The sequence below is a fragment of the Ranitomeya variabilis genome, chromosome 5 (genome assembly GCF_051348905.1).
Source record: "Ranitomeya variabilis isolate aRanVar5 chromosome 5, aRanVar5.hap1, whole genome shotgun sequence".
In the NCBI taxonomy this organism is placed as follows: Eukaryota; Metazoa; Chordata; class Amphibia; order Anura; family Dendrobatidae; genus Ranitomeya; species Ranitomeya variabilis.
The window spans coordinates 63,503,267-63,525,004 of NC_135236.1; the positions used below are offsets into that span (position 1 = coordinate 63,503,267).

The 21,738-nt window shown below is 47.7% G+C and overlaps 50 non-coding genes and 3 pseudogenes across 50 annotated transcripts; all 53 read left to right on the forward strand.

The window, feature by feature from the left end:
* Positions 1 to 27: 27 nt before the first annotated feature.
* LOC143777203 (U4 spliceosomal RNA) lies at positions 28 to 168 on the forward strand. The gene has a single exon (XR_013216014.1). It is a non-coding gene; the product is annotated as a U4 spliceosomal RNA (small nuclear RNA).
* Positions 169 to 443: 275 nt separating this feature from the next.
* LOC143777598 (U4 spliceosomal RNA) lies at positions 444 to 584 on the forward strand. The gene has a single exon (XR_013216320.1). It is a non-coding gene; the product is annotated as a U4 spliceosomal RNA (small nuclear RNA).
* Positions 585 to 859: 275 nt separating this feature from the next.
* Positions 860 to 1,000, forward strand: LOC143777181 (U4 spliceosomal RNA). The gene has a single exon (XR_013215994.1). It is a non-coding gene; the product is annotated as a U4 spliceosomal RNA (small nuclear RNA).
* Positions 1,001 to 1,275: 275 nt separating this feature from the next.
* On the forward strand, positions 1,276 to 1,416 carry LOC143777537 (U4 spliceosomal RNA). The gene has a single exon (XR_013216266.1). It is a non-coding gene; the product is annotated as a U4 spliceosomal RNA (small nuclear RNA).
* Positions 1,417 to 1,691: 275 nt separating this feature from the next.
* LOC143777712 (U4 spliceosomal RNA) lies at positions 1,692 to 1,832 on the forward strand. The gene has a single exon (XR_013216420.1). It is a non-coding gene; the product is annotated as a U4 spliceosomal RNA (small nuclear RNA).
* Positions 1,833 to 2,107: 275 nt separating this feature from the next.
* Positions 2,108 to 2,248, forward strand: LOC143777665 (U4 spliceosomal RNA). Its single transcript, XR_013216378.1, has one exon. It is a non-coding gene; the product is annotated as a U4 spliceosomal RNA (small nuclear RNA).
* A 275-nt stretch (positions 2,249 to 2,523) lies between these two features.
* Positions 2,524 to 2,664, forward strand: LOC143777622 (U4 spliceosomal RNA). Its single transcript, XR_013216341.1, has one exon. It is a non-coding gene; the product is annotated as a U4 spliceosomal RNA (small nuclear RNA).
* A 275-nt stretch (positions 2,665 to 2,939) lies between these two features.
* On the forward strand, positions 2,940 to 3,080 carry LOC143777538 (U4 spliceosomal RNA). The gene has a single exon (XR_013216267.1). It is a non-coding gene; the product is annotated as a U4 spliceosomal RNA (small nuclear RNA).
* Positions 3,081 to 3,332: 252 nt separating this feature from the next.
* LOC143777636 (U4 spliceosomal RNA) lies at positions 3,333 to 3,473 on the forward strand. Its single transcript, XR_013216353.1, has one exon. It is a non-coding gene; the product is annotated as a U4 spliceosomal RNA (small nuclear RNA).
* A 275-nt stretch (positions 3,474 to 3,748) lies between these two features.
* Positions 3,749 to 3,889, forward strand: LOC143777666 (U4 spliceosomal RNA). Its single transcript, XR_013216379.1, has one exon. It is a non-coding gene; the product is annotated as a U4 spliceosomal RNA (small nuclear RNA).
* A 275-nt stretch (positions 3,890 to 4,164) lies between these two features.
* On the forward strand, positions 4,165 to 4,305 carry LOC143777539 (U4 spliceosomal RNA). The gene has a single exon (XR_013216268.1). It is a non-coding gene; the product is annotated as a U4 spliceosomal RNA (small nuclear RNA).
* Positions 4,306 to 4,580: 275 nt separating this feature from the next.
* LOC143777737 (U4 spliceosomal RNA) lies at positions 4,581 to 4,722 on the forward strand. Its single transcript, XR_013216441.1, has one exon. It is a non-coding gene; the product is annotated as a U4 spliceosomal RNA (small nuclear RNA).
* A 275-nt stretch (positions 4,723 to 4,997) lies between these two features.
* LOC143777699 (U4 spliceosomal RNA) lies at positions 4,998 to 5,138 on the forward strand. Its single transcript, XR_013216408.1, has one exon. It is a non-coding gene; the product is annotated as a U4 spliceosomal RNA (small nuclear RNA).
* A 275-nt stretch (positions 5,139 to 5,413) lies between these two features.
* LOC143777407 (U4 spliceosomal RNA) lies at positions 5,414 to 5,554 on the forward strand. The gene has a single exon (XR_013216142.1). It is a non-coding gene; the product is annotated as a U4 spliceosomal RNA (small nuclear RNA).
* A 252-nt stretch (positions 5,555 to 5,806) lies between these two features.
* On the forward strand, positions 5,807 to 5,947 carry LOC143777701 (U4 spliceosomal RNA). Its single transcript, XR_013216410.1, has one exon. It is a non-coding gene; the product is annotated as a U4 spliceosomal RNA (small nuclear RNA).
* Positions 5,948 to 6,222: 275 nt separating this feature from the next.
* LOC143777668 (U4 spliceosomal RNA) lies at positions 6,223 to 6,363 on the forward strand. The gene has a single exon (XR_013216380.1). It is a non-coding gene; the product is annotated as a U4 spliceosomal RNA (small nuclear RNA).
* A 275-nt stretch (positions 6,364 to 6,638) lies between these two features.
* On the forward strand, positions 6,639 to 6,779 carry LOC143777700 (U4 spliceosomal RNA). The gene has a single exon (XR_013216409.1). It is a non-coding gene; the product is annotated as a U4 spliceosomal RNA (small nuclear RNA).
* A 275-nt stretch (positions 6,780 to 7,054) lies between these two features.
* LOC143777579 (U4 spliceosomal RNA) lies at positions 7,055 to 7,195 on the forward strand. Its single transcript, XR_013216305.1, has one exon. It is a non-coding gene; the product is annotated as a U4 spliceosomal RNA (small nuclear RNA).
* Positions 7,196 to 7,470: 275 nt separating this feature from the next.
* Positions 7,471 to 7,611, forward strand: LOC143777637 (U4 spliceosomal RNA). Its single transcript, XR_013216354.1, has one exon. It is a non-coding gene; the product is annotated as a U4 spliceosomal RNA (small nuclear RNA).
* A 275-nt stretch (positions 7,612 to 7,886) lies between these two features.
* LOC143777541 (U4 spliceosomal RNA) lies at positions 7,887 to 8,027 on the forward strand. Its single transcript, XR_013216270.1, has one exon. It is a non-coding gene; the product is annotated as a U4 spliceosomal RNA (small nuclear RNA).
* A 275-nt stretch (positions 8,028 to 8,302) lies between these two features.
* LOC143777562 (U4 spliceosomal RNA) lies at positions 8,303 to 8,443 on the forward strand. The gene has a single exon (XR_013216290.1). It is a non-coding gene; the product is annotated as a U4 spliceosomal RNA (small nuclear RNA).
* A 275-nt stretch (positions 8,444 to 8,718) lies between these two features.
* LOC143777542 (U4 spliceosomal RNA) lies at positions 8,719 to 8,859 on the forward strand. The gene has a single exon (XR_013216271.1). It is a non-coding gene; the product is annotated as a U4 spliceosomal RNA (small nuclear RNA).
* A 275-nt stretch (positions 8,860 to 9,134) lies between these two features.
* Positions 9,135 to 9,275, forward strand: LOC143777543 (U4 spliceosomal RNA). The gene has a single exon (XR_013216272.1). It is a non-coding gene; the product is annotated as a U4 spliceosomal RNA (small nuclear RNA).
* A 275-nt stretch (positions 9,276 to 9,550) lies between these two features.
* LOC143777544 (U4 spliceosomal RNA) lies at positions 9,551 to 9,691 on the forward strand. The gene has a single exon (XR_013216273.1). It is a non-coding gene; the product is annotated as a U4 spliceosomal RNA (small nuclear RNA).
* Positions 9,692 to 9,966: 275 nt separating this feature from the next.
* On the forward strand, positions 9,967 to 10,099 carry LOC143777231 (U4 spliceosomal RNA; annotated as a pseudogene).
* Positions 10,100 to 10,374: 275 nt separating this feature from the next.
* LOC143777590 (U4 spliceosomal RNA) lies at positions 10,375 to 10,515 on the forward strand. Its single transcript, XR_013216314.1, has one exon. It is a non-coding gene; the product is annotated as a U4 spliceosomal RNA (small nuclear RNA).
* A 275-nt stretch (positions 10,516 to 10,790) lies between these two features.
* LOC143777188 (U4 spliceosomal RNA) lies at positions 10,791 to 10,931 on the forward strand. Its single transcript, XR_013216001.1, has one exon. It is a non-coding gene; the product is annotated as a U4 spliceosomal RNA (small nuclear RNA).
* Positions 10,932 to 11,206: 275 nt separating this feature from the next.
* Positions 11,207 to 11,339, forward strand: LOC143777243 (U4 spliceosomal RNA; annotated as a pseudogene).
* A 275-nt stretch (positions 11,340 to 11,614) lies between these two features.
* On the forward strand, positions 11,615 to 11,755 carry LOC143777545 (U4 spliceosomal RNA). The gene has a single exon (XR_013216274.1). It is a non-coding gene; the product is annotated as a U4 spliceosomal RNA (small nuclear RNA).
* Positions 11,756 to 12,030: 275 nt separating this feature from the next.
* On the forward strand, positions 12,031 to 12,171 carry LOC143777189 (U4 spliceosomal RNA). Its single transcript, XR_013216002.1, has one exon. It is a non-coding gene; the product is annotated as a U4 spliceosomal RNA (small nuclear RNA).
* Positions 12,172 to 12,446: 275 nt separating this feature from the next.
* Positions 12,447 to 12,587, forward strand: LOC143777546 (U4 spliceosomal RNA). Its single transcript, XR_013216275.1, has one exon. It is a non-coding gene; the product is annotated as a U4 spliceosomal RNA (small nuclear RNA).
* Positions 12,588 to 12,862: 275 nt separating this feature from the next.
* Positions 12,863 to 13,003, forward strand: LOC143777547 (U4 spliceosomal RNA). Its single transcript, XR_013216276.1, has one exon. It is a non-coding gene; the product is annotated as a U4 spliceosomal RNA (small nuclear RNA).
* A 275-nt stretch (positions 13,004 to 13,278) lies between these two features.
* Positions 13,279 to 13,419, forward strand: LOC143777714 (U4 spliceosomal RNA). Its single transcript, XR_013216421.1, has one exon. It is a non-coding gene; the product is annotated as a U4 spliceosomal RNA (small nuclear RNA).
* A 275-nt stretch (positions 13,420 to 13,694) lies between these two features.
* On the forward strand, positions 13,695 to 13,835 carry LOC143777548 (U4 spliceosomal RNA). Its single transcript, XR_013216277.1, has one exon. It is a non-coding gene; the product is annotated as a U4 spliceosomal RNA (small nuclear RNA).
* A 275-nt stretch (positions 13,836 to 14,110) lies between these two features.
* LOC143777209 (U4 spliceosomal RNA) lies at positions 14,111 to 14,251 on the forward strand. Its single transcript, XR_013216020.1, has one exon. It is a non-coding gene; the product is annotated as a U4 spliceosomal RNA (small nuclear RNA).
* Positions 14,252 to 14,526: 275 nt separating this feature from the next.
* On the forward strand, positions 14,527 to 14,667 carry LOC143777210 (U4 spliceosomal RNA). The gene has a single exon (XR_013216021.1). It is a non-coding gene; the product is annotated as a U4 spliceosomal RNA (small nuclear RNA).
* A 275-nt stretch (positions 14,668 to 14,942) lies between these two features.
* Positions 14,943 to 15,083, forward strand: LOC143777204 (U4 spliceosomal RNA). The gene has a single exon (XR_013216015.1). It is a non-coding gene; the product is annotated as a U4 spliceosomal RNA (small nuclear RNA).
* Positions 15,084 to 15,358: 275 nt separating this feature from the next.
* Positions 15,359 to 15,499, forward strand: LOC143777599 (U4 spliceosomal RNA). The gene has a single exon (XR_013216321.1). It is a non-coding gene; the product is annotated as a U4 spliceosomal RNA (small nuclear RNA).
* A 275-nt stretch (positions 15,500 to 15,774) lies between these two features.
* On the forward strand, positions 15,775 to 15,907 carry LOC143777244 (U4 spliceosomal RNA; annotated as a pseudogene).
* A 275-nt stretch (positions 15,908 to 16,182) lies between these two features.
* Positions 16,183 to 16,323, forward strand: LOC143777549 (U4 spliceosomal RNA). The gene has a single exon (XR_013216278.1). It is a non-coding gene; the product is annotated as a U4 spliceosomal RNA (small nuclear RNA).
* A 275-nt stretch (positions 16,324 to 16,598) lies between these two features.
* Positions 16,599 to 16,739, forward strand: LOC143777190 (U4 spliceosomal RNA). Its single transcript, XR_013216003.1, has one exon. It is a non-coding gene; the product is annotated as a U4 spliceosomal RNA (small nuclear RNA).
* Positions 16,740 to 17,014: 275 nt separating this feature from the next.
* On the forward strand, positions 17,015 to 17,155 carry LOC143777550 (U4 spliceosomal RNA). The gene has a single exon (XR_013216279.1). It is a non-coding gene; the product is annotated as a U4 spliceosomal RNA (small nuclear RNA).
* Positions 17,156 to 17,430: 275 nt separating this feature from the next.
* On the forward strand, positions 17,431 to 17,571 carry LOC143777551 (U4 spliceosomal RNA). The gene has a single exon (XR_013216280.1). It is a non-coding gene; the product is annotated as a U4 spliceosomal RNA (small nuclear RNA).
* Positions 17,572 to 17,846: 275 nt separating this feature from the next.
* LOC143777715 (U4 spliceosomal RNA) lies at positions 17,847 to 17,987 on the forward strand. The gene has a single exon (XR_013216422.1). It is a non-coding gene; the product is annotated as a U4 spliceosomal RNA (small nuclear RNA).
* Positions 17,988 to 18,262: 275 nt separating this feature from the next.
* On the forward strand, positions 18,263 to 18,403 carry LOC143777552 (U4 spliceosomal RNA). The gene has a single exon (XR_013216281.1). It is a non-coding gene; the product is annotated as a U4 spliceosomal RNA (small nuclear RNA).
* Positions 18,404 to 18,678: 275 nt separating this feature from the next.
* LOC143777211 (U4 spliceosomal RNA) lies at positions 18,679 to 18,819 on the forward strand. Its single transcript, XR_013216022.1, has one exon. It is a non-coding gene; the product is annotated as a U4 spliceosomal RNA (small nuclear RNA).
* A 275-nt stretch (positions 18,820 to 19,094) lies between these two features.
* Positions 19,095 to 19,235, forward strand: LOC143777212 (U4 spliceosomal RNA). The gene has a single exon (XR_013216023.1). It is a non-coding gene; the product is annotated as a U4 spliceosomal RNA (small nuclear RNA).
* Positions 19,236 to 19,510: 275 nt separating this feature from the next.
* On the forward strand, positions 19,511 to 19,651 carry LOC143777205 (U4 spliceosomal RNA). The gene has a single exon (XR_013216016.1). It is a non-coding gene; the product is annotated as a U4 spliceosomal RNA (small nuclear RNA).
* Positions 19,652 to 19,926: 275 nt separating this feature from the next.
* Positions 19,927 to 20,067, forward strand: LOC143777600 (U4 spliceosomal RNA). The gene has a single exon (XR_013216322.1). It is a non-coding gene; the product is annotated as a U4 spliceosomal RNA (small nuclear RNA).
* A 275-nt stretch (positions 20,068 to 20,342) lies between these two features.
* LOC143777227 (U4 spliceosomal RNA) lies at positions 20,343 to 20,483 on the forward strand. The gene has a single exon (XR_013216035.1). It is a non-coding gene; the product is annotated as a U4 spliceosomal RNA (small nuclear RNA).
* A 275-nt stretch (positions 20,484 to 20,758) lies between these two features.
* LOC143777182 (U4 spliceosomal RNA) lies at positions 20,759 to 20,899 on the forward strand. Its single transcript, XR_013215995.1, has one exon. It is a non-coding gene; the product is annotated as a U4 spliceosomal RNA (small nuclear RNA).
* A 275-nt stretch (positions 20,900 to 21,174) lies between these two features.
* On the forward strand, positions 21,175 to 21,315 carry LOC143777649 (U4 spliceosomal RNA). The gene has a single exon (XR_013216364.1). It is a non-coding gene; the product is annotated as a U4 spliceosomal RNA (small nuclear RNA).
* Positions 21,316 to 21,590: 275 nt separating this feature from the next.
* On the forward strand, positions 21,591 to 21,731 carry LOC143777773 (U4 spliceosomal RNA). The gene has a single exon (XR_013216472.1). It is a non-coding gene; the product is annotated as a U4 spliceosomal RNA (small nuclear RNA).
* Positions 21,732 to 21,738: the final 7 nt, after the last annotated feature.

Below are 21,738 nucleotides of genomic sequence, written 5' to 3' on the forward strand. Positions count from 1 at the left end.
GGAATTCCTAGTCGCCCAACTTCCTTCAACTTTGCGCAGTGGCAATATGGTAGCCCATGAGGTCTAACCGAGGTGTGATTATTGCTAATTGAAAACTTTTCCCAATACCCCGCCATGATGACTTGAAATATAGTCAGCATTGGCAATTTTTGCTGGTCTCTCAGGAGGCTTCATCCATGGTATGCAAATGACAGAGTCTTAGCTCCTCCCAGTGTGGAGGAGAATCCTCGCTTCCCACAGCAATGTATTGATGGTTTATGCCTGGAGCAGAAGGAGAAAGTGAGCTGGTCTGGCTGTAATGGGCAAAAATGATGTCTTCCCTGAGCCCTTACACTGTCGACACCTTGAAGCAGTGCGGGAGGGCCAGTGGTCAAATGGATCTCACCATGACTTAAATAAGCTCTTCCTTGGAAGCGGGAATTCCTAGTCGCCCAACTTCCTTCAACTTTGCGCAGTGGCAATATCGTAGCCCATGAGGTCTAACCGAGGCGTGATTATTGCTAATTGAAAACTTTTCCCAATGTCCCGCCATGATGACTTGAAATATAGTCAGCATTGGCAATTTTTGCTGGTCTCTCAGGAGGCTTCATCTATGGTATGCAAATGACAGAGTCTTAGCTCCTCCCAGTGTGGAGGAGAATCCTCGCTTCCCACAGCAATGTATTGATGGTTTATGCCTGGAGCAGAAGGAGAAATTGAGCTGGTCTGGCTGTAATGGGCAAAAATGATGTCTTCCCTGAGCCCTTAGACTGTCGACACCTTGAAGCAGTGCGGGAGGGCCAGTGGTCAAATGGATCTCACCATGACTTAAATAAGCTCTTCCTTGGAAGCGGGAATTCCTAGTCGCCCAACTTCCTTCAACTTTGCGCAGTGGCAATATCGTAGCCCATGAGGTCTAACCGAGGCGTGATTATTGCTAATTGAAAACTTTTCCCAATACCCTGCCATGATGACTTGAAATATAGTCAGCATTGACAATTTTTGCTGGTCTCTCAGGAGGCTTCATCCATGGTATGCAAATGACAGAGTCTTAGCTCCTGCCAGTGTGGAGGAGTATCCTCGCTTCCCACAGCAATGTATTGATGGTTTATGCCTGGAGCAGAAGGAAAAAGTGAGCTGGTCTGGCTGTAATGGGCCAAAAAGATGTCTTCCCTGAGCCTTTACACTGTCGACACCTTGAAGCAGTGCGGGAGGGCCAGTGGTCAAATGGATCTCACCATGACTTAAATAAGCTCTTCCTTGGAAGCGGGAATTCCTAGTCACCCAACTTCCTTCAACTTTGCGCAGTGGCAATATCGTAGCCCATGAGGTCTAACCGAGGCGTGATTATTGCTAATTGAAAACTTTTCCCAATACCCCGCCATGATGACTTGAAATATAGTCAGCATTGGCAATTTTTGCTGGTCTCTCAGGAGGCTTCATCCATGGTATGCAAATGACAGAGTCTTAGCTCCTCCCAGTGTGGAGGAGAATCCTCGCTTCCCACAGCAATGTATTGATGGTTTATGCCTGGAGCAGAAGGAAAAAGTGAGCTGGTCTGGCTGTAATGAGCAAAAATGATGTCTTCCCTGAGCCCTTACACTGTCGACACCTTGAAGCAGTGCGGGAGGGCCAGTGGTCAAATGGATTTCACCATGACTTAAATAAGCTCTTCCTTGGAAGCGGGAATTCCTAGTCACCCAACTTCCTTCAACTTTGCGCAGTGGCAATATCGTAGCCCATGAGGTCTAACCGAGGCGTGATTATTGCTAATTGAAAACTTTTCCCAATACCCCGCCATGATGACTTGAAATATAGTCAGCATTGGCCATTTTTGCTGGTCTCTCAGGAGGCTTCATCCATGGTATGCAAATGACAGAGTCTTAGCTCCTCCCAGTGTGGAGGAGAATCCTCGCTTCCCACAGCAATGTATTGATGGTTTATGCCTGGAGCAGAAGGAGAAAGTGAGCCGGTCTGGCTGTAATGGGCAAAAATGATGTCTTCCCTGAGCCCTTACACTGTCGACACCTTGAAGCAGTGCGGGAGGGCCAGTGGTCAAATGGATCTCACCATGACTTAAATAAGCTCTTCCTTGGAAGTGGGAATTCCTAGTCGCCCAACTTCCTTCAACTTTGCGCAGTGGCAATATCGTAGCCCATGAGGTCTAACCGAGGTGTGATTATTGCTAATTGAAAACTTTTCCCAATACCCCGCCATGATGACTTGAAATATAGTCAGCATTGGCAATTTTTGCTGGTCTCTCAGGAGGCTTCATCCATGGTATGCAAATGACAGAGTCTTAGCTCCTCCCAGTGTGGAGGAGAATCCTCGCTTCCCACAGCAATGTATTGATGGTTTATGCCTGGAGCAGAAGGAGAAAGTGAGCTGGTCTGGCTATAATGGGCGAAAATGATGTCTTCCCTGAGCCCTTACACTGTCGACACCTTGAAGCAGTGCGGGAGGACCAGTGGTCAAATGGATCTCACCATGACTTAAATAAGCTCTTCCTTGGAAGCGGGAATTCCTAGTCGCCCAACTTCCTTCAACTTTGCGCAGTGGCAATATCGTAGCCCATGAGGTCTAACCGAGGCGTGATTATTGCTAATTGAAAACTTTTCCCAATACCCCGCCATGATGACTAGAAATATAGTCAGAATTGGCAATTTTTGCTGGTCTCTCAGGAGGCTTCATCCATGGTATGCCAATGACAGAGTGATAGCTCCTCCCAGTGTGGAGGAGAATCCTCGCTTCCCACAGCAATGTATTGATGGTTTATGCCTGGAGTAGAAGGAGAAAGTGAGCTGGTCTGGCTGTAATGGGCAAAAATGATGTCTTCCCTGAGCCCTTACACTGTCGACACCTTGAAGCAGTGCGGGAGGGCCAGTGGTCAAATGGATCTCACCATGACTTAAATAAGCTCTTCCTTGGAAGCGGGAATTCCTAGTCGCCCAACTTCCTTCAACTTTGCGCAGTGGCAATATCGTAGCCCATGAGGTCTAACCGAGGCGTGATTATTGCTAATTGAAAACTTTTCCCAATACCCCGCCATGATGACTTGAAATATAGTCAGCATTGGCAATTTTTGCTGGTCTCTCAGGAGGCTTCATCCATGGTATGCAAATGACAGAGTCTTAGCTCCTCCCAGTGTGGAGGAGAATCCTCGCTTCCCACAGCAATGTATTGATGGTTTATGCCTGGAGCAGAAGGAGAAAGTGAGCTGGTCTGGCTGTAATGGGCAAAAATGATGTCTTCCCTGAGCCCTTACACTGTCGACACCTTGAAGCAGTGCGGGAGGGCCAGTGGTCAAATGGATCTCCTTGGAAGCAGGAATTCCTAGTCGCCCAACTTCCTTCAACTTTGCGCAGTGGCAATATCGTAGCCCATGAGGTCTAACCGAGGCGTGATTATTGCTAATTGAAAACTTTTCCCAATACCCCGCCATGATGACTTGAAATATAGTCAGTATTGGCAATTTTTGCTGGTCTCTCAGGAGGCTTCATCCATGGTATGCAAATTACAGAGTCTTAGCTCCTCCCAGTGTGGAGGAGAATCCTCGCTTCCCACAGCAATGTATTGATGGTTTATGCCTGGAGCAGAAGGAGAAAGTGAGCTGGTCTGGCTCTAATGGGCAAAAATGATGTCTTCCCTGAGCCCTTACACTGTCGACACCTTGAAGCAGTGCGGGAGGGCCAGTGGTCAAATGGATCTCACCATGACTTAAATAAGCTCTTCCTTGGAAGCGGGAATTCCTAGTCGCCCAACTTCCTTCAACTTTGCGCAGTGGCAATATCGTAGCCCATGAGGTCTAACCGAGGTGTGATTATTGCTAATTGAAAACTTTTCCCAATACCCCGCCATGATGACTTGAAATATAGTCAGCATTGGCAATTTTTGCTGGTCTCTCAGGAGGCTTCATCCATGGTATGCAAATGACAGAGTCTTAGCTCCTCCCAGTGTGGAGGAGAATCCTCGCTTCCCACAGCAATGTATTGATGGTTTATGCCTGGAGCAGAAGGAGAAAGTGAGCTGGTCTGGCTCTAATGGGCAAAAATGATGTCTTCCCTGAGCCCTTACACTGTCGACACCTTGAAGCAGTGCGGGAGGGCCAGTGGTCAAATGGATCTCACCATGACTTAAATAAGCTCTTCCTTGGAAGCGGGAATTCCTAGTCGCCCAACTTCCTTCAACTTTGCGCAGTGGCAATATCGTAGCCCATGAGGTCTAACCGAGGCGTGATTATTGCTAATTGAAAACTTTTCCCAATACCCCGCCATGATGACTTGAAATATAGTCAGCATTGGCAATTTTTGCTGGTCTCTCAGGAGGCTTCATCCATGGTATGCAAATGACAGAGTCTTAGCTCCTCCCAGTGTGGAGGAGAATCCTCGCTTCCCACAGCAATGTATTGATGGTTTATGCCTGGAGCAGAAGGAGAAAGTGAACTGGTCTGGCTGTAATGGGCAAAAATGATGTCTTCCCTGAGCCCTTACACTGTCGACACCTTGAAGCAGTGCGGGAGGGCCAGTGGTCAAATGGATCTCACCATGACTTAAATAAGCTCTTCCTTGGAAGCTGGAATTCCTAGTCGCCCAAATTCCTTCAACTTTGTGCAGTGGCAATATCGTAGCCCATGAGGTCTAACCGAGGCGTGATTATTGCTAATTGAAAACTTTTCCCAATACCCCGCCATGATGACTTGAAATATAGTCAGCATTTGGCAATTTTTGCTGGTCTCTCAGGAGGCTTCATCCATGGTATGCAAATGACAGAGTCTTAGCTCCTCCCAGTGTCGAGGAGAATCCTCGCTTCCCACAGCAATGTATTGATGGTTTATGCCTGGAGCAGAAGGAGAAAGTGAGCTGGTCTGGCTGTAATGGGCAAAAATGATGTCTTCCCTGAGCCCTTACACTGTCGACACCTTGAAGCAGTGCGGGAGGGCCAGTGGTCAAATGGATCTCACCATGACTTAAATAAGCTCTTCCTTGGAAGCGGGAATTCCTAGTTGCTCAACTTCCTTCAACTTTGCGCAGTGGCAATATCGTAGCCCATGAGGTCTAACCGAGGCGTGATTATTGCTAATTGAAAACTTTTCCCAATACCCCGCCATGATGACTTGAAATATAGTCAGAATTGGCAATTTTTGCTGGTCTCTCAGGAGGCTTCATCCATGGTATGCAAATGACAGAGTGATAGCTCCTCCCAGTGTGGAGGAGAATCCTCGCTTCCCACAGCAATGTATTGATGGTTTATGCCTGGAGCAGAAGGAGAAAGTGAGCTGGTCTGGCTGTAATGGGCAAAAATTATGTCTTCCCTGAGCCCTTACACTGTCGACACCTTGAAGCAGTGCGGGAGGGCCAGTGGTCAAATGGATCTCACCCTGACTTAAATAAGCTCTTCCTTGGAAGCGGGAATTCCTAGTCGCCCAACTTCCTTCAACTTTGCGCAGTGGCAATATCGTAGCCCATGAGGTCTAACCGAGGCGCGATTATTGCTAATTGAAAACTTTTCCCAATACCCCGCCATGATGACTTGAAATATAGTCAGCATTGGCAATTTTTGCTGGTCTCTCAGGAGGCTTCATCCATGGTATGCAAATGACAGAGTCTTAGCTCCTCCCAGTGTGGAGGAGAATCCTCGCTTCCCACAGCAATGTATTGATGGTTTATGCCTGGAGCAGAAGGAGAAAGTGAGCTGGTCTGGCTGTAATGGGCAAAAATGATGTCTTCCCTGAGCCCTTACACTGTCGACACCTTGAAGCAGTGCGGGAGGGCCAGTGGTCAAATGGATCTCCTTGGAAGCGGGAATTCCTAGTCGCCCAACTTCCTTCAACTTTGCGCAGCGGCAATATCGTAGCCCATGAGGTCTAACCGAGGCGTGATTATTGCTAATTGAAAACTTTTCCCAATACCCCGCCATGATGACTTGAAATATAGTCAGTATTGGCAATTTTTGCTGGTCTCTCAGGAGGCTTCATCCATGGTATGCAAATTACAGAGTCTTAGCTCCTCCCAGTGTGGAGGAGAATCCTCGCTTCCCACAGCAATGTATTGATGGTTTATGCCTGGAGCAGAAGGAGAAAGTGAGCTGGTCTGGCTCTAATGGGCAAAAATGATGTCTTCCCTGAGCCCTTACACTGTCGACACCTTGAAGCAGTGCGGGAGGGCCAGTGGTCAAATGGATCTCACCATGACTTAAATAAGCTCTTCCTTGGAAGCGGGAATTCCTAGTCGCCCAACTTCCTTCAACTTTGCGCAGTGGCAATATCGTAGCCCATGAGGTCTAACCGAGGTGTGATTATTGCTAATTGAAAACTTTTCCCAATACCCCGCCATGATGACTTGAAATATAGTCAGCATTGGCAATTTTTGCTGGTCTCTCAGGAGGCTTCATCCATGGTATGCAAATGACAGAGTCTTAGCTCCTCCCAGTGTGGAGGAGAATCCTTGCTTCCCACAGCAATGTATTGATGGTTTATGCCTGGAGCAGAAGGAGAAAGTGAGCTGGTCTGGCTATAATGGGCAAAAATGATGTCTTCCCTGAGCCCTTACACTGTCGACTCCTTGAAGCAGTGCGGGAGGACCAGTGGTCAAATGGATCTCACCATGACTTAAATAAGCTCTTCCTTGGAAGCGGGAATTCCTAGTCGCCCAACTTCCTTCAACTTTGTGCAGTGGCAATATCGTAGCCCATGAGGTCTAACCGAGGCGTGATTATTGCTAATTGAAAACTTTTCCCAATACCCCGCCATGATGACTTGAAATATAGTCAGAATTGGCAATTTTTGCTGGTCTCTCAGGAGGCTTCATCCATGGTATGCAAATGACAGAGTGATAGCTCCTCCCAGTGTGGAGAAGAATCCTCGCTTCCCACAGCAATGTATTGATGGTTTATGCCTGGAGCAGAAGGAGAAAGTGAGCTGGTCTGGCTGTAATGGGCAAAAATGATGTCTTCCCTGAGCCCTTACACTGTCGACACCTTGAAGCAGTGCGGGAGGGCCAGTGGTCAAATGGATCTCACCATGACTTAAATAAGCTCTTCCTTGGAAGCGGGAATTCCTAGTCGCCCAACTTCCTTCAACTTTGCGCAGTGGCAATATCGTAGCCCATGAGGTGTAACCGAGGCGTGATTATTGCTAATTGAAAACTTTTCCCAATACCCCGCCATGATGACTTGAAATATAGTCAGCATTGGCAATTTTTGCTGGTCTCTCAGGAGGCTTCATCCATGGTATGCAAATGACAGAGTCTTAGCTCCTCCCAGTGTGGAGGAGAATCCTCGCTTCCCACAGCAATGTATTGATGGTTTATGCCTGGAGCAGAAGGAGAAAGTGAGCTGGTCTGGCTGTAATGGGCAAAAAAGATGTCTTCCCTGAGCCCTTACACTGTCGACACCTTGAAGCAGTGCGGGAGGGCCAGTGGTCAAATGGATCTCACCATGACTTAAATAAGCTCTTCCTTGGAAGCGGGAATTCCTAGTCGCCCAACTTCCTTCAACTTTGCGCAGTGGCAATATCGTAGCCCATGAGGTCTAACCGAGGCGTGATTATTGCTAATTGAAAACTTTTCCCAATACCCCGCCATGATGACTTGAAATATAGTCAGTATTGGCAATTTTTGCTGGTCTCTCAGGAGGCTTCATCCATGGTATGCAAATTACAGAGTCTTAGCTCCTCCCAGTGTGGAGGAGAATCCTCGCTTCCCACAGCAATGTATTGATGGTTTATGCCTGGAGCAGAAGGAGAAAGTGAGCTGGTCTGGCTCTAATGGGCAAAAATGATGTCTTCCCTGAGCCCTTACACTGTCGACACCTTGAAGCAGTGCGGGAGGGCCAGTGGTCAAATGGATCTCACCATGACTTAAATAAGCTCTTCCTTGGAAGCGGGAATTCCTAGTCGCCCAACTTCCTTCAACTTTGCGCAGTGGCAATATCGTAGCCCATGAGGTCTAACCGAGGCGTGATTATTGCTAATTGAAAACTTTTCCCAATACCCCGCCATGATGACTTGAAATATAGTCAGCATTGGCAATTTTTGCTGGTCTCTCAGGAGGCTTCATCCATGGTATGCAAATGACAGAGTCTTAGCTCCTCCCAGTGTGGAGGAGAATCCTCGCTTCCCACAGCAATGTATTGATGGTTTATGCCTGGAGCAGAAGGAGAAAGTGAGCTGGTCTGGCTGTAATGGGCAAAAATGATGTCTTCCCTGAGCCCTTACACTGTCGACACCTTGAAGCAGTGCGGGAGGGCCAGTGGTCAAATGGATCTCACCATGACTTAAATAAGCTCTTCCTTGGAAGCTGGAATTCCTAGTCGCCCAAATTCCTTCAACTTTGTGCAGTGGCAATATCGTAGCCCATGAGGTCTAACCGAGGCGTGATTATTGCTAATTGAAAACTTTTCCCAATACCCCGCCATGATGACTTGAAATATAGTCAGCATTGGCAATTTTTGCTGGTCTCTCAGGAGGCTTCATCCATGGTATGCAAATGACAGAGTCTTAGCTCCTCCCAGTGTGGAGGAGAATCCTCGCTTCCCACAGCAATGTATTGATGGTTTATGCCTGGAGCAGAAGGAGAAAGTGAGCTGGTCTGGCTGTAATGGGCAAAAATGATGTCTTCCCTGAGCCCTTACACTGTCGACACCTTGAAGCAGTGCGGGAGGGCCAGTGGTCAAATGGATCTCACCATGACTTAAATAAGCTCTTCCTTGGAAGCGGGAATTCCTAGTCGCCCAACTTCCTTCAACTTTGCGCAGTGGCAATATCGTAGCCCATGAGGTCTAACCGAGGCGTGATTATTGCTAATTGAAAACTTTTCCCAATACCCCGCCATGATGACTTGAAATATAGTCAGCATTGGCAATTTTTGCTGGTCTCTCAGGAGGCTTCATCCATGGTATGCAAATGACAGAGTCTTAGCTCCTCCCAGTGTGGAGGAGAATCCTCGCTTCCCACAGCAATGTATTGATGGTTTATGCCTGGAGCAGAAGGAGAAAGTGAGCTGGTCTGGCTGTAATGGGCAAAAATGATGTCTTCCCTGAGCCCTTACACTGTCGACACCTTGAAGCAGTGCGGGAGGGCCAGTGGTCAAATGGATCTCACCATGACTTAAATAAGCTCTTCCTTGGAAGCGGGAATTCCTAGTCGCCCAACTTCCTTCAACTTTGCGCAGTGGCAATATCGTAGCCCATGAGGTCTAACCGAGGCGTGATTATTGCTAATTGAAAACTTTTCCCAATACCCCGCCATGATGACTTGAAATATAGTCAGCATTGGCAATTTTTGCTGGTCTCTCAGGAGGCTTCATCCATGGTATGCAAATGACAGAGTCTTAGCTCCTCCCAGTGTGGAGGAGAATCCTCGCTTCCCACAGCAATGTATTGATGGTTTATGCCTGGAGCAGAAGGAGAAAGTGAGCTGGTCTGGCTGTAATGGGCAAAAATGATGTCTTCCCTGAGCCCTTACACTGTCGACACCTTGAAGCAGTGCGGGAGGGCCAGTGGTCAAATGGATCTCACCATGACTTAAATAAGCTCTTCCTTGGAAGCGGGAATTCCTAGTCGCCCAACTTCCTTCAACTTTGCGCAGTGGCAATATCGTAGCCCATGAGGTCTAACCGAGGCGTGATTATTGCTAATTGAAAACTTTTCCCAATACCCCGCCATGATGACTTGAAATATAGTCAGCATTGGCAATTTTTGCTGGTCTCTCAGGAGGCTTCATCCATGGTATGCAAATGACAGAGTCTTAGCTCCTCCCAGTGTGGAGGAGAATCCTCGCTTCCCACAGCAATGTATTGATGGTTTATGCCTGGAGCAGAAGGAGAAAGTGAGCTGGTCTGGCTGTAATGGGCAAAAATGATGTCTTCCCTGAGCCCTTACACTGTCGACACCTTGAAGCAGTGCGGGAGGGCCAGTGGTCAAATGGATCTCACCATGACTTAAATAAGCTTTTCCTTGGAAGCGGGAATTCCTAGTCGCCCAACTTCCTTCAACTTTGCGCAGTGGCAATATCGTAGCCCATGAGGTCTAACCGAGGCGTGATTATTGCTAATTGAAAACTTTTCCCGCCATGATGACTTGAAATATAGTCAGCATTGGCAATTTTTGCTGGTCTCTCAGGAGGCTTCATCCATGGTATGCAAATGACAGAGTCTTAGCTCCTCCCAGTGTGGAGGAGAATCCTCGCTTCCCACAGCAATGTATTGATGGTTTATGCCTGGAGCAGAAGGAGAAAGTGAGCTGGTCTGGCTGTAATGGGCAAAAATGATGTCTTCCCTGAGCCCTTACACTGTCGACACCTTGAAGCAGTGCGGGAGGGCCAGTGGTCAAATGGATCTCACCATGACTTAAATAAGCTCTTCCTTGGAAGCGGGAATTCCTAGTCGCCCAACTTCCTTCAACTTTGCGCAGTGGCAATATCGTAGCCCATGAGGTCTAACCGAGGCGTGATTATTGCTAATTGAAAACTTTTCCCAATACCCCGCCATGATGACTTGAAATATAGTCAACATTGGCAATTTTTGCTGGTCTCTCAGGAGGCTTCATCCATGGTATGCAAATGACAGAGTGTTAGCTCCTCCCAGTGTGGAGGAGAATCCTCGCTTCCCACAGCAATGTATTGATGGTTTATGCCTGGAGCAGAAGGAGAAAGTGAGCTGGTCTGGCTGTAATGGGCAAAAATGATGTCTTCCCTGAGCCCTTACACTGTCGACACCTTGAAGCAGTGCGGGAGGGCCAGTGGTCAAATGGATCTCACCATGACTTAAATAAGCTTTTCCTTGGAAGCGGGAATTCCTAGTCGCCCAACTTCCTTCAACTTTGCGCAGTGGCAATATTGTAGCCCATGAGGTCTAACCGAGGCGTGATTATTGCTAATTGAAAACTTTTCCCAATACCCCGCAATGATGACTTGAAATATAGTCAGCATTGGCAATTTTTGCTGGTCTCTCAGGAGGCTTCATCCATGGTATGCAAATGACAGAGTCTTAGCTCCTCCCAGTGTGGAGGAGAATCCTCGCTTCCCACAGCAATGTATTGATGGTTTATGCCTGGAGCAGAAGGAGAAAGTGAGCTGGTCTGGCTGTAATGGGCAAAAATGATGTCTTCCCTGAGCCCTTACACTGTCGACACCTTGAAGCAGTGCGGGAGGGCCAGTGGTCAAATGGATTTCACCATGACTTAAATAAGCTCTTCCTTGGAAGCGGGAATTCCTAGTCGCCCAACTTCCTTCAACTTTGCGCAGTGGCAATATCGTAGCCCATGAGGTCTAACCGAGGCGTGATTATTGCTAATTGAAAACTTTTCCGGCCATGATGACTTGAAATATAGTCAGCATTGGCAATTTTTGCTGGTCTCTCAGGAGGCTTCATCCATGGTATGCAAATGACAGAGTCTTAGCTCCTCCCAGTGTGGAGGAGAATCCTCGCTTCCCACAGCAATGTATTGATGGTTTATGCCTGGAGCAGAAGGAGAAAGTGAGCTGGTCTGGCTGTAATGGGCAAAAATGATGTCTTCCCTGAGCCCTTACACTGTCGACACCTTGAAGCAGTGCGGGAGGGCCAGTGGTCAAATGGATCTCACCATGACTTAAATAAGCTCTTCCTTGGAAGCGGGAATTCCTAGTCGCCCAACTTCCTTCAACTTTGCGCAGTGGCAATATCGTAGCCCATGAGGTCTAACCGAGGCGTGATTATTGCTAATTGAAAACTTTTCCCAATACCCCGCCATGATGACTTGAAATATAGTCAGCATTGGCAATTTTTGCTGGTCTCTCAGGAGGCTTCATCCATGGTATGCAAATGACAGAGTCTTAGCTCCTCCCAGTGTGGAGGAGAATCCTCGCTTCCCACAGCAATGTATTGATGGTTTATGCCTGGAGCAGAAGGAGAAAGTGAGCTGGTCTGGCTATAATGGGCAAAAATGATGTCTTCCCTGAGCCCTTACACTGTCGACACCTTAAAGCAGTGCGGGAGGGCCAGTGGTCAAATGGATCTCACCATGACTTAAATAAGCTTTTCCTTGGAAGCGGGAATTCCTAGTCGCCCAACTTCCTTCAACTTTGCGCAGTGGCAATATTGTAGCCCATGAGGTCTAACCGAGGCGTGATTATTGCTAATTGAAAACTTTTCCCAATACCCCGCAATGATGACTTGAAATATAGTCAGCATTGGCAATTTTTGCTGGTCTCTCAGGAGGCTTCATCCATGGTATGCAAATGACAGAGTCTTAGCTCCTCCCAGTGTGGAGGAGAATCCTCGCTTCCCACAGCATTGTATTGATGGTTTATGCCTGGAGCAGAAGGAGAAAGTGAGCTGGTCTGGCTGTAATGGGCAAAAATGATGTCTTCCCTGAGCCCTTACACTGTCGACACCTTGAAGCAGTGCGGGAGGGCCAGTGGTCAAATGGATTTCACCATGACTTAAATAAGCTCTTCCTTGGAAGCGGGAATTCCTAGTCGCCCAACTTCCTTCAACTTTGCGCAGTGGCAATATCGTAGCCCATGAGGTCTAACCGAGGCGTGATTATTGCTAATTGAAAACTTTTCCCAATACCCCGCCATGATGACTTGAAATATAGTCAGCATTGGCAATTTTTGCTGGTCTCTCAGGAGGCTTCATCCATGGTATGCAAATGACAGAGTCTTAGCTCCTCCCAGTGTGGAGGAGAATCCTCGCTTCCCACAGCAATGTATTGATGGTTTATGCCTGGAGCAGAAGGAGAAAGTGAGCTGGTCTGGCTGTAATGGGCAAAAATGATGTCTTCCCTGAGCCCTTACACTGTCGACACCTTGAAGCAGTGCGGGAGGGCCAGTGGTCAAATGGATCTCACCATGACTTAAATAAGCTCTTCCTTGGAAGCGGGAATTCCTAGTCACCCAACTTCCTTCAACTTTGCGCAGTGGCAATATCGTAGCCCATGAGGTCTAACCGAGGCGTGATTATTGCTAATTGAAAACTTTTCCCAATACCCCGCCATGATGACTTGAAATATAGTCAGCATTGGCAATTTTTGCTGGTCTCTCAGGAGGCTTCATCCATGGTATGCAAATGACAGAGTCTTAGCTCCTCCCAGTGTGGAGGAGAATCCTCGCTTTCCAGAGCAATGTATTGATGGTTTATGCCTGGAGCAGAAGGAGAAAGTGAGCTGGTCTGGCTGTAATGAGCAAAAATGATGTCTTCCCTGAGCCCTTACACTGTCGACACCTTGAAGCAGTGCGGGAGGGCCAGTGGTCAAATGGATTTCACCATGACTTAAATAAGCTCTTCCTTGGAAGCGGGAATTCCTAGTCACCCAACTTCCTTCAACTTTGCGCAGTGGCAATATCGTAGCCCATGAGGTCTAACCGAGGCGTGATTATTGCTAATTGAAAACTTTTCCCAATACCCCGCCATGATGACTTGAAATATAGTCAGCATTGGCCATTTTTGCTGGTCTCTCAGGAGGCTTCATCCATGGTATGCAAATGACAGAGTCTTAGCTCCTCCCAGTGTGGAGGAGAATCCTCGCTTCCCACAGCAATGTATTGATGGTTTATGCCTGGAGCAGATGGAGAAAGTGAGCCGGTCTGGCTGTAATGGGCAAAAATGATGTCTTCCCTGAGCCCTTACACTGTCGACACCTTGAAGCAGTGCGGGAGGGCCAGTGGTCAAATGGATCTCACCATGACTTAAATAAGCTCTTCCTTGGAAGCGGGAATTCCTAGTCGCCCAACTTCCTTCAACTTTGCGCAGTGGCAATATCGTAGCCCATGAGGTCTAACCGAGGCGTGATTATTGCTAATTGAAAACTTTTCCCAATACCCCGCCATGATGACTTGAAATATAGTCAGCATTGGCAATTTTTGCTGGTCTCTCAGGAGGCTTCATCCATGGTATGCAAATGACAGAGTCTTAGCTCCTCCCAGTGTGGAGGAGAATCCTCGCTTCCCACAGCAATGTATTGATGGTTTATGCCTGGAGCAGAAGGAGAAAGTGAGCTGGTCTGGCTGTAATGGGCAAAAATGATGTCTTCCCTGAGCCCTTACACTGTCGACACCTTGAAGCAGTGCGGGAGGGCCAGTGGTCAAATGGATTTCACCATGACTTAAATAAGCTCTTCCTTGGAAGCGGGAATTCCTAGTTGCCCAACTTCCTTCAACTTTGCGCAGTGGCAATATCGTAGCCCACGAAGTCTAACCGAGGCGTGATTATTGCTAATTGAAAACTTTTCCCAATACCCCGCCATGATGACTTGAAATATAGTCAGCATTGGCAATTTTTGCTGGTCTCTCAGGAGGCTTCATCCATGGTATGCAAATGACAGAGTCTTAGCTCCTCCCAGTGTGGAGGAGAATCCTCGCTTCCCACAGCAATGTATTGATGGTTTATGCCTGGAGCAGAAGGAGAAAGTGAGCTGGTCTGGCTGTAATGGGCAAAAATGATGTCTTCCCTGAGCCCTTACACTGTCGACACCTTGAAGCAGTGCGGGAGGGCCAGTGGTCAAATGGATCTCACCATGACTTAAATAAGCTCTTCCTTGGAAGCGGGAATTCCTAGTTGCCCAACTTCCTTCAACTTTGCGCAGTGGCAATATCGTAGCCCACGAAGTCTAACCGAGGCGTGATTATTGCTAATTGAAAACTTTTCCCAATACCCCGCCATGATGACTTGAAATATAGTCAGCATTGGCAATTTTTGCTGGTCTCTCAGGAGGCTTCATCCATGGTATGCAAATGACAGAGTCTTAGCTCCTCCCAGTGTGGAGGAGAATCCTCGCTTCCCACAGCAATGTATTGATGGTTTATGCCTGGAGCAGAAGGAGAAAGTGAGCTGGTCTGGCTGTAATGGGCAAAAATGATGTCTTCCCTGAGCCCTTACACTGTCGACACCTTGAAGCAGTGCGGGAGGGCCAGTGGTCAAATGGATCTCACCATGACTTAAATAAGCTCTTCCTTGGAAGCGGGAATTCCTAGTCGCCCAACTTCCTTCAACTTTGCGCAGTGGCAATATGGTAGCCCATGAGGTCTAACCGAGGTGTGATTATTGCTAATTGAAAACTTTTCCCAATACCCCGCCATGATGACTTGAAATATAGTCAGCATTGGCAATTTTTGCTGGTCTCTCAGGAGGCTTCATCCATGGTATGCAAATGACAGAGTCTTAGCTCCTCCCAGTGTGGAGGAGAATCCTCGCTTCCCACAGCAATGTATTGATGGTTTATGCCTGGAGCAGAAGGAGAAAGTGAGCTGGTCTGGCTGTAATGGGCAAAAATGATGTCTTCCCTGAGCCCTTACACTGTCGACACCTTGAAGCAGTGCGGGAGGGCCAGTGGTCAAATGGATCTCACCATGACTTAAATAAGCTCTTCCTTGGAAGCGGGAATTCCTAGTCGCCCAACTTCCTTCAACTTTGCGCAGTGGCAATATCGTAGCCCATGAGGTCTAACCGAGGCGTGATTATTGCTAATTGAAAACTTTTCCCAATGTCCCGCCATGATGACTTGAAATATAGTCAGCATTGGCAATTTTTGCTGGTCTCTCAGGAGGCTTCATCCATGGTATGCAAATGACAGAGTCTTAGCTCCTCCCAGTGTGGAGGAGAATCCTCGCTTCCCACAGCAATGTATTGATGGTTTATGCCTGGAGCAGAAGGAGAAAGTGAGCTGGTCTGGCTGTAATGGGCAAAAATGATGTCTTCCCTGAGCCCTTACACTGTCGACACCTTGAAGCAGTGCGGGAGGGCCAGTGGTCAAATGGATTTCACCATGACTTAAATAAGCTCTTCCTTGGAAGCGGGAATTCCTAGTCGCCCAACTTCCTTCAACTTTGCGCAGTGGCAATATCGTAGCCCATGAGGTCTAACCGAGGCGTGATTATTGCTAATTGAAAACTTTTCCGGCCATGATGACTTGAAATATAGTCAGCATTGGCAATTTTTGCTGGTCTCTCAGGAGGCTTCATCCATGGTATGCAAATGACAGAGTCTTAGCTCCTCCCAGTGTGGAGGAGAATCCTCGCTTCCCACAGCAATGTATTGATGGTTTATGCCTGGAGCAGAAGGAGAAAGTGAGCTGGTCTGGCTGTAATGGGCAAAAATGATGTCTTCCCTGAGCCCTTACACTGTCGACACCTTGAAGCAGTGCGGGAGGGCCAGTGGTCAAATGGATCTCACCATGACTTAAATAAGCTCTTCCTTGGAAGCGGGAATTCCTAGTCGCCCAACTTCCTTCAACTTTGCGCAGTGGCAATATCGTAGCCCATGAGGTCTAACCGAGGCGTGATTATTGCTAATTGAAAACTTTTCCCAATACCCCGCCATGATGACTTGAAATATAGTCAGCATTGGCAATTTTTGCTGGTCTCTCAGGAGGCTTCATCCATGGTATGCAAATGACAGAGTCTTAGCTCCTCCCAGTGTGGAGGAGAATCCTCGCTTCCCACAGCAATGTATTGATGGTTTATGCCTGGAGCAGAAGGAGAAAGTGAGCTGGTCTGGCTATAATGGGCAAAAATGATGTCTTCCCTGAGCCCTTACACTGTCGACACCTTAAAGCAGTGCGGGAGGGCCAGTGGTCAAATGGATCTCACCATGACTTAAATAAGCTTTTCCTTGGAAGCGGGAATTCCTAGTCGCCCAACTTCCTTCAACTTTGCGCAGTGGCAATATTGTAGCCCATGAGGTCTAACCGAGGCGTGATTATTGCTAATTGAAAACTTTTCCCAATACCCCGCAATGATGACTTGAAATATAGTCAGCATTGGCAATTTTTGCTGGTCTCTCAGGAGGCTTCATCCATGGTATGCAAATGACAGAGTCTTAGCTCCTCCCAGTGTGGAGGAGAATCCTCGCTTCCCACAGCATTGTATTGATGGTTTATGCCTGGAGCAGAAGGAGAAAGTGAGCTGGTCTGGCTGTAATGGGCAAAAATGATGTCTTCCCTGAGCCCTTACACTGTCGACACCTTGAAGCAGTGCGGGAGGGCCAGTGGTCAAATGGATTTCACCATGACTTAAATAAGCTCTTCCTTGGAAGCGGGAATTCCTAGTCGCCCAACTTCCTTCAACTTTGCGCAGTGGCAATATCGTAGCCCATGAGGTCTAACCGAGGCGTGATTATTGCTAATTGAAAACTTTTCCCAATACCCCGCCATGATGACTTGAAATATAGTCAGCATTGGCAATTTTTGCTGGTCTCTCAGGAGGCTTCATCCATGGTATGCAAATGACAGAGTCTTAGCTCCTCCCAGTGTGGAGGAGAATCCTCGCTTCCCACAGCAATGTATTGATGGTTTATGCCTGGAGCAGAAGGAGAAAGTGAGCTGGTCTGGCTGTAATGGGCAAAAATGATGTCTTCCCTGAGCCCTTACACTGTCGACACCTTGAAGCAGTGCGGGAGGGCCAGTGGTCAAATGGATCTCACCATGACTTAAATAAGCTCTTCCTTGGAAGCGGGAATTCCTAGTCACCCAACTTCCTTCAACTTTGCGCAGTGGCAATATCGTAGCCCATGAGGTCTAACCGAGGCGTGATTATTGCTAATTGAAAACTTTTCCCAATACCCCGCCATGATGACTTGAAATATAGTCAGCATTGGCAATTTTTGCTGGTCTCTCAGGAGGCTTCATCCATGGTATGCAAATGACAGAGTCTTAGCTCCTCCCAGTGTGGAGGAGAATCCTCGCTTTCCAGAGCAATGTATTGATGGTTTATGCCTGGAGCAGAAGGAGAAAGTGAGCTGGTCTGGCTGTAATGAGCAAAAATGATGTCTTCCCTGAGCCCTTACACTGTCGACACCTTGAAGCAGTGCGGGAGGGCCAGTGGTCAAATGGATTTCACCATGACTTAAATAAGCTCTTCCTTGGAAGCGGGAATTCCTAGTCACCCAACTTCCTTCAACTTTGCGCAGTGGCAATATCGTAGCCCATGAGGTCTAACCGAGGCGTGATTATTGCTAATTGAAAACTTTTCCCAATACCCCGCCATGATGACTTGAAATATAGTCAGCATTGGCCATTTTTGCTGGTCTCTCAGGAGGCTTCATCCATGGTATGCAAATGACAGAGTCTTAGCTCCTCCCAGTGTGGAGGAGAATCCTCGCTTCCCACAGCAATGTATTGATGGTTTATGCCTGGAGCAGATGGAGAAAGTGAGCCGGTCTGGCTGTAATGGGCAAAAATGATGTCTTCCCTGAGCCCTTACACTGTCGACACCTTGAAGCAGTGCGGGAGGGCCAGTGGTCAAATGGATCTCACCATGACTTAAATAAGCTCTTCCTTGGAAGCGGGAATTCCTAGTCGCCCAACTTCCTTCAACTTTGCGCAGTGGCAATATCGTAGCCCATGAGGTCTAACCGAGGCGTGATTATTGCTAATTGAAAACTTTTCCCAATACCCCGCCATGATGACTTGAAATATAGTCAGCATTGGCAATTTTTGCTGGTCTCTCAGGAGGCTTCATCCATGGTATGCAAATGACAGAGTCTTAGCTCCTCCCAGTGTGGAGGAGAATCCTCGCTTCCCACAGCAATGTATTGATGGTTTATGCCTGGAGCAGAAGGAGAAAGTGAGCTGGTCTGGCTGTAATGGGCAAAAATGATGTCTTCCCTGAGCCCTTACACTGTCGACACCTTGAAGCAGTGCGGGAGGGCCAGTGGTCAAATGGATTTCACCATGACTTAAATAAGCTCTTCCTTGGAAGCGGGAATTCCTAGTTGCCCAACTTCCTTCAACTTTGCGCAGTGGCAATATCGTAGCCCACGAAGTCTAACCGAGGCGTGATTATTGCTAATTGAAAACTTTTCCCAATACCCCGCCATGATGACTTGAAATATAGTCAGCATTGGCAATTTTTGCTGGTCTCTCAGGAGGCTTCATCCATGGTATGCAAATGACAGAGTCTTAGCTCCTCCCAGTGTGGAGGAGAATCCTCGCTTCCCACAGCAATGTATTGATGGTTTATGCCTGGAGCAGAAGGAGAAAGTGAGCTGGTCTGGCTGTAATGGGCAAAAATGATGTCTTCCCTGAGCCCTTACACTGTCGACACCTTGAAGCAGTGCGGGAGGGCCAGTGGTCAAATGGATCTCACCATGACTTAAATAAGCTCTTCCTTGGAAGCGGGAATTCCTAGTTGCCCAACTTCCTTCAACTTTGCGCAGTGGCAATATCGTAGCCCACGAAGTCTAACCGAGGCGTGATTATTGCTAATTGAAAACTTTTCCCAATACCCCGCCATGATGACTTGAAATATAGTCAGCATTGGCAATTTTTGCTGGTCTCTCAGGAGGCTTCATCCATGGTATGCAAATGACAGAGTCTTAGCTCCTCCCAGTGTGGAGGAGAATCCTCGCTTCCCACAGCAATGTATTGATGGTTTATGCCTGGAGCAGAAGGAGAAAGTGAGCTGGTCTGGCTGTAATGGGCAAAAATGATGTCTTCCCTGAGCCCTTACACTGTCGACACCTTGAAGCAGTGCGGGAGGGCCAGTGGTCAAATGGATCTCACCATGACTTAAATAAGCTCTTCCTTGGAAGCGGGAATTCCTAGTCGCCCAACTTCCTTCAACTTTGCGCAGTGGCAATATGGTAGCCCATGAGGTCTAACCGAGGTGTGATTATTGCTAATTGAAAACTTTTCCCAATACCCCGCCATGATGACTTGAAATATAGTCAGCATTGGCAATTTTTGCTGGTCTCTCAGGAGGCTTCATCCATGGTATGCAAATGACAGAGTCTTAGCTCCTCCCAGTGTGGAGGAGAATCCTCGCTTCCCACAGCAATGTATTGATGGTTTATGCCTGGAGCAGAAGGAGAAAGTGAGCTGGTCTGGCTGTAATGGGCAAAAATGATGTCTTCCCTGAGCCCTTACACTGTCGACACCTTGAAGCAGTGCGGGAGGGCCAGTGGTCAAATGGATCTCACCATGACTTAAATAAGCTCTTCCTTGGAAGCGGGAATTCCTAGTCGCCCAACTTCCTTCAACTTTGCGCAGTGGCAATATCGTAGCCCATGAGGTCTAACCGAGGCGTGATTATTGCTAATTGAAAACTTTTCCCAATGTCCCGCCATGATGACTTGAAATATAGTCAGCATTGGCAATTTTTGCTGGTCTCTCAGGAGGCTTCATCTATGGTATGCAAATGACAGAGTCTTAGCTCCTCCCAGTGTGGAGGAGAATCCTCGCTTCCCACAGCAATGTATTGATGGTTTATGCCTGGAGCAGAAGGAGAAATTGAGCTGGTCTGGCTGTAATGGGCAAAAATGATGTCTTCCCTGAGCCCTTAGACTGTCGACACCTTGAAGCAGTGCGGGAGGGCCAGTGGTCAAATGGATCTCACCATGACTTAAATAAGCTCTTCCTTGGAAGCGGGAATTCCTAGTCGCCCAACTTCCTTCAACTTTGCGCAGTGGCAATATCGTAGCCCATGAGGTCTAACCGAGGCGTGATTATTGCTAATTGAAAACTTTTCCCAATACCCTGCCATGATGACTTGAAATATAATCAGCATTGACAATTTTTGCTGGTCTCTCAGGAGGCTTCATCCATGGTATGCAAATGACAGAGTCTTAGCTCCTGCCAGTGTGGAGGAGTATCCTCGCTTCCCACAGCAATGTATTGATGGTTTATGCCTGGAGCAGAAGGAAAAAGTGAGCTGGTCTGGCTGTAATGGGCCAAAAAGATGTCTTCCCTGAGGCCTTACACTGTCGACACCTTGAAGCAGTGCGGGAGGGCCAGTGGTCAAATGGATCTCACCATGACTTAAATAAGCTCTTCCTTGGAAGCGGGAATTCCTAGTCGCCCAACTTCCTTCAACTTTGCGCAGTGGCAATATCGTAGCCCATGAGGTCTAACCGAGGCGTGATTATTGCTAATTGAAAACTTTTCCCAATACCCTGCCATGATGACTTGAAATATAGTCAGCATTGACAATTTTTGCTGGTCTCTCAGGAGGCTTCATCCATGGTATGCAAATGACAGAGTCTTAGCTCCTGCCAGTGTGGAGGAGTATCCTCGCTTCCCACAGCAATGTATTGATGGTTTATGCCTGGAGCAGAAGGAAAAAGTGAGCTGGTCTGGCTGTAATGGGCCAAAAAGATGTCTTCCCTGAGCCCTTACACTGTCGACACCTTGAAGCAGTGCGGGAGGGCCAGTGGTCAAATGGATCTCACCATGACTTAAATAAGCTCTTCCTTGGAAGCGGGAATTCCTAGTCGCCCAACTTCCTTCAACTTTGCGCAGTGGCAATATCGTAGCCCATGAGGTCTAACCGAGGCGTGATTATTGCTAATTGAAAACTTTTCTCAATGCCCCGCCATGATGACTTGAAATATAGTCAGCATTGGCAATTTTTGCTGGTCTCTCAGGAGGCTTCATCCATGGTATGCAAATGACAGAGTCTTAGCTCCTCCCAGTGTGGAGGAGAATCCTCGCTTCCCACAGCAATGTATTGATGGTTTATGCCTGGAGCAGAAGGAGAAAGTGAGCTGGTCTGGCTGTAATGGGCAAAAATGATGTCTTCCCTGAGCCCTTACACTGTCGACACCTTGAAGCTGTGCGGGAGGGGCAGTGGTCAAATGGATCTCACCATGACTTAAATAAGCTCTTCCTTGGAAGCGGGAATTCCTAGTCGCCCGACTTCCTTCAACTTTGCGCAGTGGCAATATGGTAGCCCATGAGGTCTAACCGAGGCGTGATTATTGCTAATTGAAAACTTTTCCCAATACCTCGCCATGATGACTTGAAATATAGTCAGCATTGGCAATTTTTGCTGGTCTCTCAGGAGGCTTCATC